Source organism: Myotis daubentonii, chromosome 15 (assembly GCF_963259705.1).
Source record: "Myotis daubentonii chromosome 15, mMyoDau2.1, whole genome shotgun sequence".
NCBI lineage: Eukaryota > Metazoa > Chordata > Mammalia > Chiroptera > Vespertilionidae > Myotis > Myotis daubentonii.
Window position 1 is genome coordinate 26,213,662 of NC_081854.1, and position 20,577 is coordinate 26,234,238.

Here is a 20,577-nt window from a genome sequence, read left to right on the forward strand (position 1 = left end):
CTACAACCAAGATTACTTTACCCAGCAAAGCTATTATTCAGAATTGAAGGTCAGATAAAGAGCTTCACATAAGGAAAAGCTAAAGGAGTTCATCACCACTAAACCAGTATTATATGAAATGCTGAAAGGTATCCTTTAAGAAAAAGAAGAAGAAGAAAAAGGTAAAGATACAAACTATGAACAACAAATACACATCTATCAACAAGTGAATCTAAAAATCAAGTGAATAAATAATCTGATGAACAGAATAAACTGGTGATTATAATAGAATCAGGGGCATAGAAAGGGAGTGGACTGAATATTCTTGGGGGGGGGGAAGGGTTGTTGGGGATGCGGGAAGAAACTGAACAAAAATTGTGCACCTATGGATGAGGACAGTGGGGGAGGGGTGAGGGCGGAGGGTGGGGTGGGAAATGGGTGGAGGGGAGCTATGGGGGGAAAAGAGTAACTAATGTAATAATCTGAACAATAAAGATTTAATTAAAAAAAAGAGTCAAAGAAATCGTCATGAGGATACTCATCAAATTTGAGAGTAGTATACAGGGACTCAGAGAAAGTTACAAATACAATCACTAAAAATAATAATAGCAGATTAGATAATACAGAAGAACAGATTAGCAACCTGGAAGATAGAATAATGGAAATCACCCAATCAGAACAGCAAAAAGAAAATGAATTTTAGAAAGAAGATAGTTTCAGGGACATTCGGACAACATCAATCATGCCAACATGCACACTATAGGAATCGCAGAAGGAAAGAGAGAGGTAAAGGGGCAGAAAGTTTATTTGAAGAAATAATGACTGACACTTTCCTAATTTGGGGAAGGAAACAAACATCCATGTCTAGGAAGCACAGAGTTTCAAACAAGATAAACCCAAAGAAGCCCACACCAAGACCTATTGTAATTGAAGTGGTAAAATTAAAGAGACAATCATGAAGGCAGAAGGGGAAAACAACTAGTCACATACAAATTAAACACCCTAAGACTACTTGCTAATTTCTCAGAAGAAATTTTACAGGCCAGAAGGCAGTAACATAATACATTTAAAGTGCTGAAAGTATAGAATATGTGCTAGCTAGTTTGGCTCAGTGGATAGAGCATCAGCCTGTGGATTGAAGGGTCTTGGGTTTAATTCCAGTTAAGGGCATGTGCTTGGGTTGTGGACTCAATACCCAGTAGGGGACATGCAGGAGGCAACTGATCAATGATTCTCTCTCATCATTGATATTTCTATCTCTCCCTCCCTTTCCTTTCCTCTCTGAAATAAAAAAAAAAATTAAAAAAAATGAAAGTATAGAATCTACAACCTAGGATACTCTACCCAACAAGGTTATCATTTAGAATTGAAGGAGATATAAAGATATCCCCAAACAAACAAAAACTAAAGGACTTAAGCCCCGGCTGGTATTGCTAAGTGGTTACAGCATTGGCCAAAGCACCAAAGGGTCTTTGGGTTCAATTCCCAGTCAAGGGCACATACCTGGGTTGCAGGTTATATCCCCAGCCCTAGTTGGGATCTGTTGCAGGTTCCCTGGCCCTGGTAGGGACTCATGTGGGAGACAGCCAATCGATGCATCTCTCTCACATCCATGTTGCTCTCTCTTTCTCCTGCTCTTCCCTCCCTTCCACTCTCTCTAGAAATCAATGGAGAAAATATCCTTGGTGAGGATTAAGAAATAATCAATGGAGATAATATCCTCAGGTTAGGAGTAACAAACAAACAAACAAACAAACAAACAAACAAACACTAAAGGACTTCATCACCACTAAACTGGTTTTATAAGAAATATTAAAGGATCTTCTTTAAGCAGAAAGAAAAGACCACCATGAGAAATAAGAAAATACAGGAAAGAAAAAATCTCACAGGTAAATATAAATATACAGTAAACACAGCAAGTCAACCACTTAAAAGGGTAGTACAAATGCTAAAAGACAAAAGTAGCAAAATTAAATATAACTACAATAAATAGGGGATGTACAAAACCAAAAGATATAAAATATGGCCCTGGCTAATTTTGCTCATGGACCAAATGATCATGGATTCAATTCCTGGTCAAGGGCATGTACTTCAGTTGCAGGTTCGATCTCTGGTTCTCTTCCCTCTCCTGCACTCTCTCTCTAAAGATCAATGGAAAAAATACCCTCAGGTGAGGATTAAAAAAAATCTAAGATATGACATAAAAAATGTAAAGCATGGAGGGGAAGAGCAAAAATCCTGAGCTTTTAGAATACGTTTGAACTTAAATGCCTATCAACTTTAAGTAGACTGTGATAGAAATAGATGAATATATATGAACTAATGGTAACCACAAACCCAAAACCTACAAAAATACACAAAAATAAAGATCAAGGAACTCAAATAAAATACTAAAGCAAACCAGCAAATCAGAAGGAAAGAGATCAAGAGAATAAAAAACAGAAATGTACAAATAACCAAAAAACATTTAACAAAATGGCAATAAGTACATACCTATCAATAATTACTTTAAATGTAAATGGATTAAATGCTCCAATCAAAAGACAAAGGGTGGATGAATGGATAAAATAAAATAAGACCCACCTATATATTGCCTACAAGAGACACAATTCAGATTGAAAGCGGTACACAGACTGAAAATGAAGGGATGAAAAAAATATTCCATGCAGATAAAAATGAAAAGAAAGCTGAGGTAGCAACACTTATATCAGACAAAACAAAGACTGTAAAAAGAGACAAAGAAGGGCATTACATAATTATAAAAGGGTCAATCCAAGAAGACAATATTACAATTGTAAATATCTACATACCCAATATGGGAGCACCTACTTTTATAAAGCAAATATTAGCAGACATAAAGGGAGAAATGGATAGTATAACAACAGTAGTAGGGGACTCTAATACCCCATTTACATCAGTGGATAGAGCATCCAGACAGAAAATCAATAAGGAAACAATGGCCTTAAATATCACACTAGACCGGATTCACATAATAAATATTTATGGAACATTTCATCTTCAAACTGCGGAATACACATTATTTTCAAGTGCACACGAAACATTCTTCAAGATTAATAAAAAATTAGGTCACAAGAAGTTTCAATAAAAAAGATTGAAATCATATCAAACATCTTTTCTGACCACAACAATATGAAATTATAAATCAAATTCAAGAAGAAAAGTGGGGGGAAAATCCTACAAACACGTGGAGACTAAAAAACACACTACTAAACAACCAATGGATCAAAGATGAAATCAAACAGGAAATTAAAAAATACCTTGAGACAAATGAAAATGAAAACACAACTATGCAAAACATGGGACACAAGAAAAGCAGTTCTAAGGGGGAAGTTCATAGCTATTCAGGCCTACTCAAGAAACAAGAAAAATATCAAATAAACAACCTAACTTTATTCATAAAGGAACTAGAGAAAGAATATGCAAAACCCAAAGTAGAAGGAAATGAAGATTAAAGTGGAAATAAATAAAATAGAAACTAAAAAACAATGAAGAATATCAATAAAAATAAAAGCTGGTTCTTTGAAATGATAAATAAAATTGATATATAATCTTCCAAAACTGAATCAAGATGAAACAGAAAATATGAATAGACTGATTACTGCTAAGGACATTGAAACAGTAATAAAAAACAACAACACCCAGACCAGATGGCTTTACAGGTAAATTCTATCAAATTGTTCAAAAAACTTAAAGAGGAAGTTTCCTGATACCAAAACCAGACAAAGACATTACAAAAAAAGAAAATTACAGGTTAATATCCCTAATAAACACAGATGCAAAAGTTCTTAACCAAATATTAGGAAACCAAATACATTTGAAGGATTATATACCACTAGAGACCTGTTGCACAAAAAGATTTGTGCAATACACCTTCCCTCACCCTGGCTGCTGTTACAAGTTTTCCTCCGGCACCTGGGACCCAGGCCTTCTCTCTGGCCAGAGCCGCCTTCCAGCCCGCGTTGCTCCGGCCGGAGCCACCTTTCAGGCCGCCAACCCTGGGTCCCCCGCATGAGGGCCAGATGAGGGCGGGGTGGGTAGCTGGGATTGCCACAGTCCCGCCTGCCAGCCACAGGTTGGGTCGCACACGGGCTGCCTCCGTCCCGGGTCGCAGATAGCAGGCCCAGATGGCGGCGGGGCAGGAGGGATGGCGCTGTCCCACCGTGCCTGCAGTATGCAAATTAGCCGCCCTCTTTGTTGGCGGTTAATTTGCATATCATGCTGATTAGCCAATGGGAGGCATAGCGAAGGTACAGTCAATTACCATGTTTGTCTATTATTAGATTAGATGATCAAGTGGAATTTATTCCAGGGATGAAAGGATGGTTCAATATCAGCAAATCAATCAGCGACACACCACATCAACAAAACCAAGGATAAAAATCATATACTGGGTGGGAAAAAGTAGGTTTACAGTTGTTTGTATGGAAAATAATACAATAATTAATACATAATACAAGAATAAACTCTGTTTTGCATACTCACACTGCAAACCTCCTTTTGCCTCACCCTGTCATCACTTCAATAGATACAGAAAAAGCATTTGACAAAATTCAATAACCATTTATAATAAAAACTCTCAACAAAGTGAATTTAGAGGGAACATACCTCAACATAATAAAGATTACATATGACAAACCCACAGTTAACATTATATTCAATGGTAAAAAGATGAAAGCTTTTCCATTAAGATCAGAAACAAGACAAGTATGTGCACTCTCATCACTTCTATTCAATGTGGTTAGGAATCCCAGCCACAGCATTCAGACAAGAAAAATAAATAAAAGGCATATAAATTAGAAAGGAAGAAATAAAACTGTCATTATTTACAGATGACATGTACTATATATAGAAAACACTACACCAAAAAACTAAATGAGCCCTGACCAGTTTGGCTCAGTGGATAGAGCGTCGGCCTGCAGACTCAAGGGTCCCAGGTTCAATTCCGGTCAAGTGCATGTACCTTGGTTGTGGGCACATCCCCAGTAGGGCGTGTGCAGAAGGCAGCTGATCGATGTTTCTCTCTCATCGATGTTTCTAACTCTCTATCCCTCTCCCTTCCTCTCTGTAAAAAATCAATAAAATATATTTAGATTAAAAAAAGAGAGAAAAACCCCCAAAACTAAATGAATCCAGTAGTTTCAGGATACAAAATTAACATACAGAAATCCATTGCATTTGTATAGAGTAGAAATGAATGATCAGAAGGAGAAATAAAGAAAACAATTCCGGGGGCGCCGCCGCTCCTCCGCTGGGTTCCGTCTCCCGGGCTGGCGACCGCGGCGGCAGAGCAGCGGGAGCCGGCAGCCGCGCTCCGCCGGCAGTTGGGAGGGCAGCGCCCGCGCCTCCGCGGTGTCATGGGCCCCCTCCCCGGGCCTCAGCGGGCACCCGCCGCGGGAACCCCCGGGCCTCCTCGCGGCCGAGCCTGAGCGACCCCCGGTCCTCCAGCGCCCTCTCCCTCCGCCCGATCTCTCCCCCTCTGCCCTCGCCGCCGCTACCGCTTTGGCTTTCCGTGATGGCAACGGAGCCACCGTCCCGCCTTCGGCTCGAGGCGCCCGGCCCCCCAGATGTGCGGACCCCACCGGCGAGCGAGGCGGACTCCGAGAGCACCCCGAAACCGGCGGGCGGCACGCTCCGCTTCCTCAACGGCTGCGTGCCCCTCTCGCATCAGGTGGCCGGGCACATGTACGGGAAGGACAAAGTGGGTATCTTGCAACATCCAGATGGCACAGTTTTGAAACAGCTACAGCCACCTCCAAGGGGCCCAAGAGAGTTAGAATTCTATAATATGGTTTATGCTGCTGATTGTACCGATAGTGTTCTTTTAGAGCAACGAAAATATTTGCCAAAATATTACGGCATCTGGTCACCTCCCACTGCACCAAATGATTTATACCTAAAACTGGAAGATGTGACCCATAAATTTAATAAGCCCTGTATAAGATGTAAAGATAGGGCGAAAAAGCTATGATCCTTTTGCCTCATCTGAGAAGATTCAGCAACAGGTCAGCAAGTACCCATTAATGGAAGAGATTGGGTTCTTGGTGCTTGGCATGAGGGTTTATCATGTTCATTCTGATAGCTATGAGACACAAAACCAGCACTATGGAAGAAGCTTAACAAAAGAAACTCTAAAGGAAGGAGTTTCCAGGTTTTTTCATAATGGATTCTGCTTAAGAAAAGATGCTGTTGCTGCCAGTATTCAGAAGACTGAGAGAATTCTGCAGTGGTTTGAAAGCCAGAAGCAGCTTAACTTTTATGCAAGTTCATTACTGTTTGTTTATGAAGGTTCATCTCATCCAACTACTACAAAATCAAATGACAGAACTTTGGCAGAAAAGTTTTTGTCCAAAGGACAACTCTCGGACACAGATGTACTGGAGTATAATAATACCTTTCGAGTGTTAAGTTCCACAACAAATGGAAAAATAGAGGCTTCAGTAGGCAAAAGCTTGTCCAAGATGTATGCACGTCACAGAAAAATGTATTCAAGAAAGCATCACAGTCAGACTTCATTGAAAGTTGAAAATATAGAGCAAGACAATGGGTGGAAAAGCTTGTCACAGGAACATTTAAATGGAAATGTGCTTTCCCAACTGGAAAAAGTTTTCTACCATCTTCCCACTGGTTGCCAAGAGATTGCGGAAGTAGAAGTGCGAATGATAGATTTTGCTCATGTTTTCCCTAGCAACACAATAGATGAGGGATATGTTTATGGACTGAAGAATTTAATTACTGTACTTCAGAGTATTTTGGACAATTGAATCCTTTGCTGCAGTCTTTTTAAGGGGTGGGGCAATCATTGTGAAAAGCAGCAGTCAGTATCTCTGCACTTGTAATGCTATGTAAACAATTTGTATTGTGAGTCGGCATGTTATTTGTCTTTACACTTTTGGTAGAAGGGTTAACTTTTTTATAATCTTACTCAGGAAAACGAATTATTTGTTCATTAGAAAACTATGGAGAATAAAGAAACTTTGGAATGTTAAAAAAAAAGAAAACAATTCCATTTACAATTGTATCAAAAAGAATAAAATATGTACACACCTGAAACCTACATAATTTAATTAATATCACCCCAATATTCTCCTATCTAATAAAAGAGAAACATAGTAATTAGCCGTACCTCCGCTACCCTTCCCATTGGCTAATCAGGGCGATATGCAAATTAACTGCCAGCCATGATGGGTGCTGGCAGCCAGGCAGCTTGAAGAGAACAGGAGGCTTGCTTGCTTCAGTGACGAAGGACTCCAACGTTCCCCGCCTGCCACTGCTGGCCTCTGAGCTGGCAGTTTGAAACATTGTTACAAATATAGAAGCTAAACAAAACCCCAGAAATCTGCTTTCAGCCAGCTGGGATCTCAGAGCTGGAGTTGAAACAGTGTTTCAATTATAGAACCCAAACAAACCAGATACCTGCTTTCAGCAGCCGAGACCTCAGAGCTGGAGCCAAGCCTCAGAGCTAAAGCTGGCCCAGAATAAAAAAAGAAAAAAGAAAAAAAGGAGCGGTTGGGAGCTTCAGTCACCCGCTAGCCTGAAAACAGCCCTCAGCCCCTCACCCAGACTGGCCAGGCACCCCAGTGGGGACCCCCACCCTGAAGGGTGTGTGACCAGCTGCAAACAGCCATCATCCCCTCACCCAGGCTGGCCAGGCACCCCAGTGGGGACCCCCACCCTGATCCAGGACACCCTTCAGGGCAAACCAGCTGGCCCCCACCAGTGCACCAGGCCTCTATCCTATATAGTAAAAGGGTAATATGCCTCCCAGCAACGGGATCAGCGTGACGGGGGGAGCTCCCCAACCCCCTGATCGGCCCTGCTCTGTGCGTGACAGGGGGTGGCGCCGCAACCTCCCTATCGACCCTGCCTTGAGTGTGACAGGGGGCGGTGCCCCAACCCGCCAATCGGCCCTACCCTGAGCATGACTGAGGGTGACATCGCAACCTCCCTATCTGCCCTGCTCTGTGCATGATAGGGGGTGGCACCCCAACTCCCCAATCAGCCCTGCTCTGAGCCCGACCAGGTGCTGCACCTAGGGATTGGGCCTCCCCTCTGCCACCCGGGAGCAGGCCTAAGCCAGCAGGTCATTATATCCCAAGGGTTCCCAGACTGCGAGAGGGCACAGGCCGGGCTGAGGGACCCCCCTCCCCCCGAGTGCACAAATTTTTGTGCACCAGGCCTCTAGTATATAATAAAAGAGAAACATGCAAATTAATGGTCCCTCTGCTATGATCAAGACACACCCATAAGCCATGCCCACCAGCCAATCAGGAGTGAGTAATCAAATTATCCCAACTAAGATGGTGGCAGCCACGGAGCTGGAGCGAGCAGGAGGCTTGGGTTGCCCCCGGTGATGGATGAAGCCAAGCTTCCCGCCTGCCCTGGCCGGCACTGGGCTCTGCTCAAGGCTACAAAATTTCAATTATAGAAGATAAATAAATCCCAGAAAATAAAAGGAGAGGTTGGGAGCTTGGGTCGCTGGGGGGCCATCAGCCCCTCACCCAGGTTGGCCAGGCACCCCAGTGGGACTCCCCCACCTTGAAGGGGCTGTGGGTAGCCTGAAAATGGCCCTCAGCCCTTCACCCAGGCTGGCCACACCCCCATGGGGTGAGGGTCCCCTCTGGGGGGCTTTACTAGCCTGAAAACAGCATCAGCCCCTCATCTAGGCTGGCCAGACACCCCAGCAGGACCCCCACCCTGAAGGGGGTGTGGCCAGCCAGGGGGCAAACGCTCAATGCAGGAGCTGCCCGCTGGTGGTCAGTGTGCTCCCACAGGGAGAGCTCTGCTCAGAGACAAGCCAGGCTGACGGCTGCCAGCACGGCGGTGGTGGTGGGAGCCTCTCCTGCCTTCTCAGCAGTGCTAAGGATGTCTGACTGCAGCTTTGGCCTGCTCCCCGTTGGTAAATGGACATCCCCTGAGGGCTCCTGGGCTGTCAGAGGGATGTCTGACTGCTAGCTTAGGCTTGAATCCTGGGGAGCGGGCCTAAGCCAGCAGGTGGACATCCTCCGAGGGGTCCCAGACTGTGAGAGGGCACAAGGCTGGGCTGAGGGACCCTCCCAAGTGCACAAATTTTTGTGCACTGGGCCTCTAGTATTCAATAAAACAATAAAAACACCTAGGAATAAATCTAATGAAGGAGTTGAAAGACCTGTATTGTTAAAACTATAAGACATTGAAGAAAGAAATTGAAGAGGACACAAATAAATGGAAGGATATACTGTATTCATAGATTGGAAGAATTAATATTGTTAAAATACCACCCAAAGCAATATACAAGTTTAATGCCATGCATATAAAAATATTAATGGCATTATTCTCAGAACTAGAACAAATAATTCTAAAATTTATATGAAATTACGAAAGATCCTAAATAGCCAAAGCAATTTTAAGAACACAGTTAATAAGACACCGGGGGATAGGGGAGGCTAGGGGACTGTCTAGGGCGGGGGGAAAAAATGGACACATATGTAAAACCCTTTGTAATACTTTTTTTTTTAATATATTTTATTGATTTTTTACAGAGAGGAAGGGAGAGAGATAGAGAGTTGGAAACATCGATCAGCTGCCTCCTGCACATCTCCTACTGGGGATGTGCCCGCAACCCAGGTACATGCCCTTGACCGGAATCGAACCCGGGACCCCTCAGTCCGCAGGCCGGCGCTCTATCCACTGAGCCAAACCGGTTTCGGCCCTTTGTAATACTTTAAGCAATAAAAAAAAAAAGAACACAATTAGAGGTATGATGCTTTCTGATTTAAAACTATACTATAAAGCGACAATAATCAAAACAGTACAGTAGGTCCTTGGGTTACATTGGAGATCTGTTCCTACGGTGTGATGTAACGCAATTTTCGCCATAAGTCGAAACCCACCTACGTCACTCACATGGAGCATATACACAGCAGTAATGAAGTGAAACAGTAAAAAAAATTTTTTTAAAATATATTTTATTGATTTTTTACAGAGAGGAAGGGAGAGAGATAGAGAGTTAGAAACATCGTTGAGAGAGAAACATCGATCAGCTGCCTCCTGCACACTCCCCACTGGGGATGTGCCCGCAACCCAGGTACATGCCCTTGACTGGAATCGAACCTGGGATCTTTCAGTCTGCAGGCCGAGGCTCTATCCACTGAGCCAAACCGGTTCCGGCAGTAAAAAAATTTTTAAAGAAAGATAACAATTCCTGACCTTTACTTATGGTAAATAAATAATTAAAAAACATAAAGCACATATGTACATATGTCAAAATGATGGAATTTTTTTGTTTTAATACATAAATGGGAGTTGGCGATGTAACCACGAAATGACGTATGTTGAGTCTGACGTTACCCGAGGACTGTCTGTATTGCACTGGCACAAAACAGACACATAAAGAAATGGAACTGATTGAAGAACAGTAAAGCCAATTATAAGTAAAAAATTGAAAAAGTTATATTACACTATACCAGGGGTGGGCAACCTTTTTGTGAGTGCATGTCCAAACTAGCAAAATCTCTGACTCAAAATTCTTCTGCGTGCCAACCCTAATTTTTTGAGAACATGTTATACCTACTTGATATCTCTTAAGGTGTACATATGTGAAGAACCTTGAAGAAATAATAAAATTTATTCAAGTGACAAAAACACAGTATATGATGGTGAAAAAATACATTTATTTTTTAATGTATACATGTACACTGCTAGTCAGACAGAACAATTTATGAGTCCGTTTGATATTATCAGTGGGACTTTTGCTGCTGAGAGAAACATAGAAATTTATTCCCCTTTCGTTAGTACCAGTGGGCAAAGCGAGAGAGAAGGTTTCATTTTTATAGAGTGAAATTTTGAAAAAGTAGGTGAGGCAGTTGTCTTGTCAATGAAAACCCGTTGCATCTGAGGCTGAAACCAAAACACTAGTCGGATCTAGGAAGGCAGGGAGAGTTAAGGCAGAAGCATAGAAATTGCTCTTCCCCTCTCTTGTCAATCCATGTCTATGGTCTTTAAGATAACTTGTTATGTAAAATTATTTATTTATCTAAGATGCACCTCCACTGAATTTATCTGAAAAATAAAAAAATCAATATTAAGAAAAAAATTGTAAATGGAAGATTATAAGAGAGGGTTTCACATGACAGCAAAAGTTACTGTTTGGCTGGCATGCCAGGGGTTGCCCACCCCTGCACTATACTGTAGTCTAATCCTATATAATAAAAGCCTAATATGCTAAGTGTCTGGTCATCTGGTTGGCCATTCAACCAATCAAAGCATAATATGCTAATGAATGCTAAGGCCACTCAACCACTCACTATGACGTGTACTGACCACCAGGGGGCAGACGCTCTGACTTGTAGGTTAGCTTGCTGCTGGGGTCTGGCTGATCGGGACTGAACGAGATGGGCTGGACATTTCCTGGAGCCCTTCAGTGGTCCCTCCAGGCTGGCCAACCTCCTGCATCCCTCCCCAGCCCCAATTGTGTACCAGAGGGGTCCCTTGGTCTGGCCTTTACCCTCTCACAATCTGTGACCCCTTGGGGGATTTTGGAGAGCCGGTTTTGGCCCGATCCTGCAGGTCAGGCTGAGGGACCCCACTGGTGCACACATTCGTGCACTGGGCTTCTGGTAAGTCTATTGTAATGCAACTAGTGGCCCGGTGCACAAAATTTGTGCACAGGGGGCGTTCCCTCAGCCCAGCCCGCACCCTCTCCAATTGGGGACCCCTTGGGGGATGTCTGACTGTCAGACATCCCTCTTGCAATCTGGGACCACTGGCTCCTAACCGCTCACCTGCCTGCTTGCCTGATTGTCCCTAACTTCTCTGCCTGTTGGCCTGATCACCCCTAACTGCCTCTGCTTGCCTGATTGCCCCCAACTGCCCTCCCTTGCTGGCCTGATCTTGCCCCCAACTTTCTTTCCCTGCCGGCCTGATCTTGCCCCCAATGGGCCTCTCCTGCTGGTCTGATTACCCCTAACTTCCTCTGCCTTGGCCCCCACCACCATGGCTTTGTCTGGAAGTTGGATGTCTATAAGATGGCAGGTCAACCTGGTCTAATTAGTATATTACCCTTTTATTAGTATAGATAGATTATATAGGATAGGATTGCTTAAATGGGGGTTGGGGGAGGGAAGCCTTTTTCAGAAGGAGGAGATGCTCTTGGCAGACAAAAATACATAATCCCTATATCTGAACTGATAGCCAGCCATATGCACTATACTGCCAAACCAGTCATTAAAAAATTGAACCGCTGGCAGCCTGCCTTGAGCCTAAGAGCAGCAGCCTCATGTGGCCTGCGCCTGTCCAAGGAGCAGCAGCTGTGTGAGCAGCCAGCTTCCCCGTCCGAAGAGCAGCAACCACACAAGCAGTCTGACCTGTTCGAGGAGCAGCAGCCGCACGAGCAGTCTTCCTACATCTGAGGAGAGGCAGCCCTGCGCAGCCCGCCCCCATCCGAGGAGCAGCAGCTGCGCACAGCCTGCACTCTGCACTAGTCCGAGGAGCAGCAGCTGCACAAGCATCTTGCCCTCACCCAAGCAGCAGGAGCCACACGAGCAGCCTGCCTAATTCGAGGAACAGCAGCTGTGTGAGCATCCCGCCCCCATCCGAGGAGCAGCAGTTCTGCAAGCGGCCCAGCCTCATTCAAGGAGCAGCGGCAGCTCACCCTGGTCCAAGGAACAGCAACCACACAAGCAGACCACCCACATCTGAGGAGTGGCAGCTCTACGCAGCACACACCAGTCCGAGGAGCAGAGCCACAACAGCCTGCACCTGTCCGACGAGCAGCAGCCGGTCCTAGGAGCAGTATCCCCACAAGCAGCCCACCACATCAGAGGAACAACAGCAGCGTGCAGCCAGCCCCCATTCAAGGATCAGCAGCAATGTGAGCAGTCCGCCCCAGTTCAAGGAGTAGCAGCTGCGTGTGTAGCCCGCACATTCCAAGGAACAGCAGCCTCATGATCAGCATATCCTCTGTCTGAGGAACAGCAGCTGTGTGTGAAGCATCCCCCCACCAGCCAGAGGAGCCACCCCAGCAGTGAACAGCATCTACCACAGGAGCTCCTGCCAACTGAGGAGCAGCTGCTACAACAACTGCCAGAGGAGCAACCACAGCCCAAGGAGCCACTGCCACCCAAGGAGCAGCCCCTGAACGACTCAACATCTAGATATGTCAGTGAGATCAAACATGGGTAGACAAAGAAACTCCCAAAGGAAAGAAAAGGAGGACTCGCCAGAAAGCAGCTAAGTGAAACCGAGGCATGCGGCATGACAGAAAAAGAATTCAGATCAAGGGTCCCAGAATGCATAAACCGGATGGAGGAAAAAATCAACAACTTATGCAAGAGGCAAGAAGAAACAGATGAAAAAAATCAATAAATTATGTAAGAACCAAGAAGAAATGAAGAGTGACATAGCTGCAATAAAAAACACCATTGAAAGTTTCAATGGTAGACTAGACTAGGAGAAGCAGAGGACCGAATTAGCGAATTAGAAGACAGGGAAGCAAAACACACCCAAACTGAACTGAAATTGGAGAAAAAAACTAAAAGACAGGAGGAGAGCCTAAGGGAGCTATGGGACAACATGAAATGAAACAACATATGAACAGAACAACAGAAAGAGGAGCAAGGGTTAGAAAACTTATTTGAAGAAATAATATCAGAAAACTTCCCTGAGGTGGGGAAGAAAAAAGTCACACAAGCACAGAGAGTCCCAAACAAGGTGAACCCAAAAAGACCCACACCAAGACACATCATAATTACCATGGCAAATGTTCAAGACAAAGAGAGGATCTTAAAGGCTGCAAGAGAGAGAGAGAGACGGAAAGTTACATACAAGGGATCTTCCATTAGATTATCAAATGATTTCACAACAGAAACACATCAGGCCAGAAAAGAATGGACAGAAATTTACAAAGTGATGCAAAGCAAAGGACTGAATCCAAGAATACTCTATCCAGCAAGGCTATCATTCAAACTTGAAGGGGAAATAAGAAGCTTCACAGACAAAAAAAGGCTAAGGGAGTTTATCACCACCAAGCCAGCAATGCAAGAAATGCTAAAGGGAGAAACCAAGATGGCGGCATAGGTAAACACTGGAGTTTGCTGCCTCGAACAACCACTTCAAAAATACAACTAAAAGACGGAATGGACATCATCCAGAACCACAGGAAGGCTGGCTGAGTGGAAGTTCTACAACTAGGAGGAAAAAGAAAAGCATACTGAGACTCAGAGGAGGCGCAGTGCTGAAGTAAAATACTAAGGTGCGGAGTGCATGCGGAGCGGGCTGGTGGCTGAGGGCGCGGTTGTCGTTTTCAATCGGGAGGGAGTCTCAGGCTCTGAGCTCCAGTTCTGGGCGAGTCTCTAGGGACCCAGCCTCATACTGGAGAAGCGGGACTGTCTAGCATCGCTCAGAACCCTAGGGCAGCTTTCTCTCCGTGGGGCTTGCAGCAATTACTGGGACACTGAGAAGCAGAGCCTCTGAGGGCAAGACTGAGAGCAGCCATAATTGCTAACCCCGCCCTGTTGATCACGTGGGATGCGCCCCGCCCAAGCCCTGCAGGGAGACTTTTGCTGGATAGCCTCAGGCAAAGGCTAGATTAGCACCTCCCTAGTGATCCAGGAGCCAGGAAGCCCAGAGGTCAGAGTGGGACCATCCAGTTTTCAGCTCCATGGAACCATAAAAGACACACTCAGGGTGCAGACTCAGTGAGCACCAAAGCCCCATCGAAGCAAGTCTAGCCCCAGAGGGGTGTCTCCAGCAAAGAAGTTCTCCCACTGCAGACACAGCTGATTCTCACAGCCAATAGGCCTGGAGGTCAATTCCTCACAGTGATACCTACAACAATCAAGGCTTAACGACAACAAGACTGTGCACAAAGCCCACAAGGGGGTGCACCAAGAGTGTCTACCTCAGGTAACTGGGACACTTAGCACAGAAAGGCACTCTGTCGACACAGCGAAGCATAAAAAATGCCGAGACAAAGAAACAGGACACAAATGACAGAATTGGAGGAAAGCAAACGGTTGGATATAGAGTTCAAAACCACACTTTTAAGGTCATTAAAGAACTGTCTAGAAGGTGCCGATAAATTTAATAAGGCCCTTGAAAAGACTGGTGAGACCACCGATAAATGTAGTGAGATCTTCAAGCAGACTGGTGAGACTGCCGATAAATGTAATGAGATCCTCAAGAAATCTAATGAGACCCTCAATGTTGTGATAAAGAACCAACTAGAAATTAAGCATACACTGACTGAAATAAAGAATATTATACAGACTCCCAACAGCAGACTAGAGGGTCGCAAGAATCAAGTCAAAGATTTGAAATACTAGGAAGCAAAAAACACCCAACCTAAAAAGCAAAATGAAAAAAGAATCCAAAAATATGAAGATAGTGTAAGGAGCCTCTGGGACAGCTTCAAGCATACCAACACCCGAATTATAGGGGTGCTAGAAGATGAGAGAGAGCAAGATATTGAAAACCTATTAGAAGAAATAATGACAGAAAACTTCCCCTACCTAGTGAAAGAAATAGACTTACAAGTCCAGGAAGTGCAGAGAACCCCAAACAAAAGGAATCCAAAGAGGACCACACCAAGACACATCATAATTAAAATGCCAAGAGCAAAAGACAAAGAGAGAATTCTAAAAGCAGCAGGAGAAAGACAGTCAGTTACCTACAAGGGAGTACCCATACGACTGTCAGCTGATTTCTCAACAGAAACTTTGCAGGCCAGAAGGGAGTGCAAAAAATATTCAAAGCGATGAATACCAAGAACCTACAACAAGACTACTTTATCCAGCTAAGCTATCATTCAGAAATGAAGGCCAGATAAAGAGCTTCACAGATAAGGAAAAGCTAATGGAGTTCATCACCACCAAACCAGTATATTATATGAAATGCTGAAAGGTATCCTTTAAGAAGAGGAAGAAGAGAAAAAGGTAAAGATACAAATTATGAACAACAAATACGCATCTATCAACAAGTGAATCTAAAAATCAAGTGAATAAATAATCTGATGAACACAATAAACTTGTGATTGTAATAGAATCAGGGACATAGAAAGGGAATGGACTGACTATTCTTGCGAGGGGGAAAGGGGTGTGGGGGTGAGGGAAGAGATTGGACAATAATCGTGCACCTATGGATGAGGACAGTGGGTGGGGAGTGAGGGCGGAGGGTGGGGTGGGAACTGGGAGGAGGGGAGTTATGGGGGGGGAAAAGAACAAATGTAATAATCTGAACAATAAAGATTTAATTTTATGCTAAGTGAAATAAGCCAGTCAATGAAGGAAAAATACCACATGATCTCACTCATTCATGGATAATAGAGACCATTATAAACTTTTGAACAATAATAGATACAGAGGCAGAGCTGCCTCAAACAGATTGTCAAACTGCAGCGGGAAGGCCGGGGAGGGTTGGGGGGCAGGAGGTAGGGGGGTAAGAGATCAACTAAAGGACTTGTATGCATGCATATAAGCATAACCAATGGACATAAGACACTGGGAGATAGGGGAGGCTAGGGGACTGTCTAGGGCGGGGGGAAAATGGACACATATGTAATACCCTTTGCAATACTTTAAGCAATAAATAAAAAACAAACAAACAAACAAAAAAAACCTTATGAACAAAAATAGATACAGAGGCAGAGCTGCCTCGAACAACCTGTCAAACTACAGTGGGAAGGCTGGGGAGGGTTGGGGGGCAGAAGAGGGGGATAAGAGATCAACCGAAGGACTTCTATGCATGTATATAAGCATAACCAATGGATATAAGACACTGGGGGGTAGGGGAGGCCATGGATTGTCAAGGGCATGGAAAAAAAGGAGACATATATAATACTCTTCTTAATACTTTAAGCAATAAAACAATAAAAAAAAAAATTGAACCGCTTTCTTACAGCTTACACCAAACAGTTGTTGCCCTCCTCAGCACCCATTTTAGGTTCTGCCTTCACAGTTCACCCAGATGTTTCGTTGGTTTCTATGCCAGTCAGCGTCAAAAGCTCCGCCTTCTAGGCAGCCATTGGCTCCTTGCAGTTCACCCAGATTTGGTTCTGATTGGTTGGTTTCTATGCCAGTCAGCATCTCCAGGCCTATTTCCGGGCCTGATCAGAAAGGCGGGGCTGATCAGCAGCCACCCCAGGCTGCTGGTGAGCGGGCTGAACTGCTGGAGAGAGAGAGAGAGAGAGAGAGAGAGAGAGAGAGAGAGAGAGAGAGAGAGAGGCGCAGCTCCTGGTGAGGTCCGGAGAGAGATAGAGGCAAGGGCTGATCTACACCTGCCATGGAGGCTGCGGATCAGACCCTGTTTCTCTCTCTGGGCCTTGCCAGCAGCCATGGCAGCTGCGGATCATCCCTGCCACTCTCTCTCTCTCTCTCTGAGAGGTCAGCAGTTCAGCCCGCTCGCCAGTCCCCACCCACCAGAGCCAACTGCACATGCAGCCTGGCGTTTGTTCATCCCTTCAGTCGTTTTGGACGTTCTGGACCCTGGCTCTTTATATATATAAATAGCAGTATGTCTAAGAAACAATGTGCATACTTTAATTAAAAAGAACCTTGTTGCCCTAGCTTGTTTGGCTCAGTGGTTGAGCATCGGCCTGTGGATATAAGGTTCATGGGTTTGATTCTGGTCAAAGGCACATGCCTGGGTTGCAGGATTTATTCCCAGTAGGGGACATGCAGGAGGCAGCTGATCAATGATTCTCATCATTGATGTTTCTATTTCTCTCTCCCTCTCCCTTTCTCTCTGAAATCAATAAAAACAACAAAAATTCTTCCCTTTGGTCTGGAACTTCAAAGATGGTCTTTAGACATTAGTTCACTGTCTTCCCAGGCTGCCAGCTTCCTTGAGGAAGCAACCTTTCCTTTCTACCCAACATTTGTTTCTTGAGTATTGGCTTTCTAATGGCAAGCAGCCAAACGTGAGTTTTTTGGTAACAACACCTCTCTATAAAAACTCTTGCATCATCAATGAGTAGTGATATTTTGAAAGGAATCATTCTTTTTTTTTCTGAGCAGAAGGTCTCAGTAGTGGGCTTAAAATATTCAGTAAACCATGTTGTAAACAGATGTGCTATTGTTAGGGGCAATAATAGACTACTGGGAACTAGCTATGGTTATGGGAAATATTAATCATGCTCTGTTAACCATGTTTGCCTAGTTCTGGTTAAAAAAAAAGGACATTCTAATTTGGCTGGAAGTTGTATACCCCTGGGACCTGGGAGTTAACACTGGACCTGGGAGTCAACCTTGGAATGCAGTCCATTCTCATTTAAGAACTACCTATTATCATGGAAAGATGAACAACCTTGTTGCCCAAACAATGGAGTCTTACCTCAGCCTCCTATTTTCCCATGCCTGTAATCCCTACTTCCCCATGTAATCCTTGTCCTACCCCATATAAGCAGCTGGTTTAGGGGGCGCTGCAAAGCAGATTTTTGTGGATGACCTGCTGCTCTCCCATACTGCCGGCAGTATTGAAATAAAAGCTTATATATGATTCAATTCTGTCTCTACTTAATTGGCTCAAGTAGTGACAGGCAGCACGGACCCACTGATGGTCTGGTTACATATTCAGCATAATTCTTAGGGGCTCTGGAATTTTCAAAATAGTAAATGAGCATTGGCTTCAACTTGAAGTCACCAGCAGCATTAGCCCCTAATGAGAAAGTCAGCCTGTTCTCTGATGCTTTGAAGCCAGGCTTTGACTTCTCATCTCTAGCTATCAAAGTCCTAGAGTGAATCTTTTTCCAATGTAAGACTGTTTTGTCTACATTAAAAATTTGTTGTTTAGTGTAATCACTTTTATGAATTATCTTAGATCTATATAACTTGCTGCAGTTTCTAATCAGCAGTTGCTTCACCTTGCACTTTTATATTATGGAGATGATTTCTTTCCTTAAACCTCATGAATTAACCTCTGCTAGTTTCAAACTTTTTTTTTCTTTTCTGTAGCTTCCATAGCTCTCTTATCCTTCATAGAATTGAAGAGAGTGAGGGCTTTTCTCTGGATTAGGTTTTGGCTTAAGGAAATGTTTTGGCTGGTTTGATTTTCTATCTGGATCACTAAAACTTTCCTCCTTTCAGCAATAAATCTGTTGCACGTTCTTATCATTCGTGTGTTCACTGTTGCCAGAAGCCACTTCCAGCATGTCAGCAGGGTTGAATCATCTGGAAATAGCTGAGGGCATTTCCCCAAACCTGAAAAGGATGCATAAATGATTGCTTGCTGCCAGATAGCTGAGGGCATCTTTTTTTTTTTTTTTTTTTTTTTTTACCTTCGTGACTTGACAAATTTTTATTTCCTCTTTATCATTTTTTAAAAAATAAATCTTTATTGTTCAGATTATTACAGATGTTCCTCTTTTTTCCCCTCCATAGCTCCCCTCCACCTGGTTCCCACCCCACCCCATGCTCTTACCCCCCGCCACTGTCCTCATCCATAGGTGTAAGATTTTTGTCCAATCTCTTCCCACACCCCTCACATCCCTTTCACCCTGAGAATTGTCAGTCCACTCCCTTTTTATGCCCCTGCTTCTATTATATTCACCAGTTTATTTTGTTGACCAGATTTTTTTAAATTGACTTAATTTTTAGATTTACTTGTTGATAGATATGTATTTGTTGTCACTTTGTTGTTCATAATTTTTATCTTTACCTTTTTCTTCTTCTTCCTCTTCTTAAAGAATACCCTTCAGCATTTCATATAATCCTGGTTTGGTGGTGATGAACTCCTTTAACTTTTTCTTGTCTGCGAAGCTCTTTAGCCGACCTTCAATTCTATACGATAGCTTTGCTGGGTAGAGTAATCTTAGTTGTAGGTTCTTGCTATTCATCACTTTGAATATTTTTTGCACTCCCTTCTGGCCTGCATGGTTTCTGTTGAGAAATCAGCTGACAGTCATATGGGTACTCCCTTGTAGGTAACTAACTGTTTTTCTCTTGCTGCTTTTAAGATTCTCTCTTTGTCTTTTGCCCTTGGCATTTTAATTATGATGTATCTTGGTGTGGTCATCTTTGGATTCCTCTTATTTGGGGTTCTCTTTGCTTCCTGGACTTGTAAGTCTATTTCTTTCACTAGGTAGGGGAAGTTTTCTGTCATTATTTCTTCTAATAGGCTTTCAATATCTTGTTCTCTTTCTTCTTCTGGCACCCCCATAATTCAGATGTTGGTATGTTTGAAGTTGTTCCAGAGGCTCCTTATGCTATCTTCATATTTTTGGATTCTTTTTTCTTTTTGCTTTTCAGGTTGGGTGTTTTTTGCTTCCTCGTATTTCAAATCTTTGACTTGATTCTTGGGATCCTCTAGACTGCTATTGGATCTCTGTATATTATTCTTTATTTCAGTCAGTGTATGCTTAATTTCTGACTGGTCCTTTTACATTTTTTTTGGCATTTTCATTAAGATCCTTGAAGGTCTCACTAAGTTCCTTGGAGGTTTGTAGAAGATTCTTGAGTAACCTTATAACTGTGGTTTTGAACTCTGTATCCAGTAGTTTGCTTTCCTCCATTTCTTTCATTTGTGACATGTTTCTTTGTCTCTGAAGTTTGGCTGCTTCCCTGTGTTGATAGAGTGGCTTTGTGTGGTAGGTGTCCTATTGGACCCAGT

The 20,577-nt window shown here is 43.7% G+C and overlaps 1 pseudogene; it reads left to right on the forward strand.

The window, feature by feature from the left end:
* The first annotated feature begins 5,231 nt into the window (after positions 1 to 5,231).
* LOC132216992 (inositol polyphosphate multikinase-like) lies at positions 5,232 to 6,950 on the forward strand (annotated as a pseudogene).
* The last annotated feature ends 13,627 nt before the right edge of the window (positions 6,951 to 20,577 follow it).